The following is a 5,160-nucleotide window of genomic DNA, read 5'->3' as shown; positions in this document are numbered from 1 at the left end:
ATGCTTTTAGGTGAGTTGACACAAGTTAGATAAGCTGGAGCCATAAACCAGGGAGAGGCTTAGCACTCCTCCTCCCCTACCACCAGCTAAACAAAGAGAATCCCAGATCTTGAAGACCTTTGAACTGCTGCCTGACCCGTCACCAGGAACCCGGCCAGCTGGAAATCCTGGGGTGGGGCTCATGGATGAGTCCATCCAGTGCAGTAAACACATCTGGTCCCCTCTAGGTGATGGGCAATGGGGTGACAGGATGCCTGATTTTCCCTGGGGCTCTTTGGGCAAGTCTCTTATGACATCTGGACTTTCTTTTTTTAAAATCATCAGCACCCAGATGATCTCTAGAATCCCTTCAAAATACTGCCTTTTGTGTTTCTATAATTTTGTCATTGATCTGCAATTCTGCTATTCTAATAACCTGATTCTTTTGTCCAAATGAGGGGAGTGAGAGAAATCAAGGGCCTGTGACTTCTGATGGTGAGTGTGGTTCCCCTCTCAGTCTGTATCTGCCCACCTCACCCTCTACATCCAGATGTTTACAGTAGCCGGAACCACAGCGCTTCCTTAGCTTTCAGACAGTGTGGCTAGCTCATCCCAGTTGACCTCTTGCTTTGTTTATTAGGGGAAAAAAACACCTAAAAAACCAACTGTCAAGGTCCCAGACAGGCTGAACCTATAATCTCAGGGAGTGCAGTGCCCTGAGCCTGTGCTAAGGGGAAATCTCAGTGGCCCCAAGGAGGGGTGGCCTAGATACCCTGGCTAGATTATCATGAACAGGAAAGAGAGCCCTCTTCCCAGGTTCTGAGCCTTTTACAAGAGAGTTGAGATGCCGTGGTTTTGTTTTGTTTTGTTTTGTTTTTGAGATGCTGAGTTTAAGGTAGCTGTGTGGACAGGCTGAGCAGGTAGAAGAGGATTTGAGTCTGCAGCTCATGAGAGCTTCAGAGAAAGTTGGTGTAGCTTGGACGCACCTAAAAAAAAAAAGAGGAAAGAGGTAAAGCCAAAGGAATAGATGTGATCATTCAGAGAGGAAGTAGTCGGTGACAAGAGACGCCTGGCTGGTGGCTGGGGAAATAACAGCACTTAAAGGACTAGCAGATAAAGAAGTCCCAAAAAAGAGAAAAAAATAAGAGATAGGAGGGTCAATTCATCTAGAAATTCCAGAGAAAGAGAAGAAAGGAAGAAAGGAGACAGAGAGGATGGAAATAATAGAAGAAAATATCCATATGTTGAAGAAAGGCAAGAATTTTCTGATTGAAAGGGCGCAAGTGTCAAGGAAGATAAAGAAATAAAACTAAACCCAAACAAAATTCCTAGACTGTCTGATGATATTACAGCCATCTAAGGGTAATGAGAAAAGTCCTAAAAGTTTCTGGGGAAGAATAAACATTTAACTAGCCTCAAACTTCTCATCAACCCTCTTCCCGTGGGAGCCACCCGATTGAGAGGGGCGTGGCCTTCTCCTCTCCCCACCGTGGCATGTGCTCATCCACTGATACTGGTGTACTCCGAAAAAGGGGAACCGTCTGGCAAAAATGTCACTTTGCCAGCTGTGTTCAAGGCTCCCATTCGACTAAATGTGAACTTTTCACATCAACTTGCACAAAAACAATAGACAGCCCTATGCTGTCAGTGAATTAGCAGGTCATCAAAACCAGTGCTGAGTCCTGGGGTACTGGCAGAGCTATGGCTCGAATTCCCAGAGTTTGAGGCGGTGGGACTCATCGTCTGGCCAGGGTGCTTTTGGCAATAGGTGCCGTGGGGGCCGCATGTTCGCACCAACCAAAACCTGGCACCATTGGCACTGCCGAGTGAACACAACACAGAAGCAGCAGGTCATCTGCTCTGTCCTGGCTGCTTCAGCCTTATCAGCACTGGTCATGTCTAAAGGTCATTGTATCGAGAAAGTTCTTGAACTTCCTTTGGTGGTTGAAGATAAAGTTGAAGGCTACAAGAAGACCAAGAAGGCTCTTTTGCTTCTTAAGAAACTTAAGGCCTGGAATAATATAAAAAAGATGTATCCCTTTTAGCGAATGAGAGCTGGCAAGGGCAAAATGAGAAACTGTCGTATCCAGCGCAGGAGACCTTGCACCATCTATAATGAGGACAGTGGCGTCATCAAAGCCTTCGGAAATATCCCTGAAAATACTCTGCTTAATATAAGCAAACTGAACATTTTGAAACTTATTCCTGGTGGGCATGTGGGCCGTTTCTGCATTTGGACTGAAAGTGCTTTCTGCAAGTTAGATGATCTGTATGGCACTTGACGTAAAGCTGCCTCTCTCAAGAGTAACTACAACCTTCCCATATGCAAGATACTCAGTACTGATCGTAGCAGAACTTCGAAAAGCCCAGAGATCCCGAGAGCCCCCTGAGCACCATGCAAGAAGATTCATCACAGAGTCCTAAAGAAGAATCCACTGAAAAACCTGAGAATCATGCTGAAGCTAAACCCATATGCGAAGACCATGCACCAGAACACCATTCTTCACCAGGCCAAGAATCACGGAGCACTGGGGAGATAAAGCAGCAGCTGCGCTAGAAGCCAAGTCAGATGAGAAGAAGGGGGTTCCACGCAAGAAGCCTGTGGTAGGAAAGAAAGGAAAGAAGGCCGTTGGTGTTACGAAGCAGAAGACGACTTTGGTGGGAAAAAAAGGCTGCAGCTACCAGGAAACCAGCAGCTGAAAAGAATCCCGTGGAAAAGAAACCCGCCACGGAAGAAAAGAAGCCTGTGGCATAAACTGAAATTAGTTTATTCCATACAAGTCAAATCGCTTTGAGACAGCTAATTTTGAATAAAAACCTGATCAAAGAGGCAGTGAGAAACATGGGGAAAAAAGCCAAAACACTTCTCATCAGCCATATTAGACTCTAAAAGATATTGAAACAGTGACTTCCAAGTTCTCAGGGAATGTTTTAATCCTATAATTGTATTCCCATCCAAAATAACAAATACATTTTTTTTTCAGATATACAAGGACTCAGAACATTAACTTCCCCTGTGCCCCTTTTTTGAGTGGGGGTGGAGGGGAACAAAGACATAGTCTAGCAAAATGAGAATTCAGGAAAAAGAAATAATGAGATCAAATAAAGAGCACAATAAGAAAACAAAATGGCAGTTGTCCACAGATCTATAAATTTGTGGCTCAGTTAGAGTAGGAAGTCAAGGAATTCCATGAAGAATCCTTTCAGGGAGAAAGTAGATTCCAATCAACAGATAATGTTATGACAGAGTATGGTCTTTGTCTCAATAAAAGAGATGAGACCAATTTAAAAAGAGTTGTATAAGAAAGTCATGACTCATGTATGAAGCAAGCTATTTTTTTCACCGAGGAATAATGTACATATAGCAAAATGCTCAGATCTTAAGAATAAAAATCAGTTTTGACAAACACTGATTTATACAGCTATCAAGATGAGGAACATTTTACATCACCCCCAAAAGTCCATGTCCTTTCCCAGCCAGTGTTCTCCGCCCCAAAGCAACCAGTCATCATAAATAGGCTCATTTTGAGAAATAGATGGAGTATAATAAACAGAAGTCCATTCAACCTTGATTCTTAGAACAAGACACTATCCAAAAAGTGAAACAACAACCTACAGGAGAAAATACTTGAAAAACACATGTCCAATAAATGTCTAATATCTATAATATAAAGAACTCTTAGAACTCAACAGCAGAAGGACAACCCAATTCAAAAACAGGCAAAGGATTTGAATATATATTTCTTCAAAGAAGGTATACGAATTACCAATAAGCACATGAAAAGATGTTCAACATCATCAGCCACTGGAGAAATACAAATCATGATGCGGTACCACGACTATAACCAAAAAGACAGACACTGAAAAGTATTAGGATGTGGATAAACTGGAACTCTCATACAGTGTTAGTAGGAATTTAAAATGGTGCAGCCACTTTGGAAAACAGTCTGGAAATTCCTCAAAAGATAAAGCCTAGAATTGCCATGTGACCGAGCAAATCCAGTCCTACATATATACCCCAGAGAAGTGAAAACATGTTTACACGAAAACTTGCACATAAATGTTGATAACAGCGTTATTCACAATAGCCAAAAAGTGGAAATAACCCAAATGACTATCAACTTGAATGAATAAACAAAGTGGTCTATCCACACAATGGAATACTATGCAGCAATAAAAATAATAATACATGCTACAACATAGATGAGCCCTGAAAACTGTATATTAAATGAAAGAAGTCAGCCTCATAAGGCTGCATATTATATGATTTCATTTATATGAAATGTGCAGAATAAGAAATCCTTGGAGACAGAAAGTAGGTTAGTAGTTTCCAAGAGCGAGGGGAAGGAGGAGAGGAGAGTGACTGCTCATGGGTACAAGATTTCTTTTCGGGGTGATGAAAATGTTCTGGAATTAGTGGTGATTGTAGACAACTGTGAATCTATTACAGGCTACTGAATCGTACACAAAGGGTAAATTTTACGGAATGTGGAAAAGGAAGGAAGAAGAGAGAAAGAAAGTAAGGAAAAAGAAAAAAGTTTGAAGGAGAAGGGAAGGAAATCTAGGATTTAACTCAGACGTTCATTTTCTCAATGAAACAGTTATTCATTCCACAGACCCTATCTATTATGTGTGAAACACTTAAATGCTTCTTGACCCAGTAGCTGCCCTTTCAACGAGAAGACAGTGGGTTCTGCTGCTTTTGAAGGGGAGTGGGGTTGAGGATTTAAAAAGGGGGAAAGTTTCCATTGACCCTTCTGAATGCAGGGAAGCACCCTTGGTGTGTTACCATCCTGGGCTGTGGTCTGTTGCTTAAAAGACTTTAAAGGCAGGCATCCTTTTCTTGGCTTCTGCAGTGAGTAGCCTTGCCAGTGACAACATCAGGGCAGCAGTGGAAAAAGACGTATTTTCAGTTCCTTGGCAAATAAGTTCTTTTGCCATTTTCCCAATAAGTGACTCATTCTCCTAGAAGCAACTCCGTGGCCACTTCCTGGACACCCACTCACCCGGAAAAACTGAAGCTGCTGCTATCCTAAAGCAGGTCTCCTGCTGCTACCTGCAAAGAAGACAAGCAGCCTGTTGTAGGTAGAAATGGCCGCCTTCTCTCTTTTTCCGCACACTTACCTAACCTGCTGATGGTCTAGGGGACCTGCCCCCAGTGCCAGAGTGAGCTGGAAGGAA

General features: G+C 42.6%; 1 pseudogene; it reads left to right on the top strand.

The window, feature by feature from the left end:
* On the top strand, window positions 1-2,734 carry LOC107514201 (annotated as a pseudogene).
* The last annotated feature ends 2,426 nt before the right edge of the window (window positions 2,735-5,160 follow it).

This window comes from Rousettus aegyptiacus, unplaced genomic scaffold (assembly GCF_014176215.1).
Source record: "Rousettus aegyptiacus isolate mRouAeg1 unplaced genomic scaffold, mRouAeg1.p scaffold_m13_p_14, whole genome shotgun sequence".
NCBI lineage: Eukaryota > Metazoa > Chordata > Mammalia > Chiroptera > Pteropodidae > Rousettus > Rousettus aegyptiacus.
This window is presented reverse-complemented; position numbering and strand designations above follow the sequence as displayed.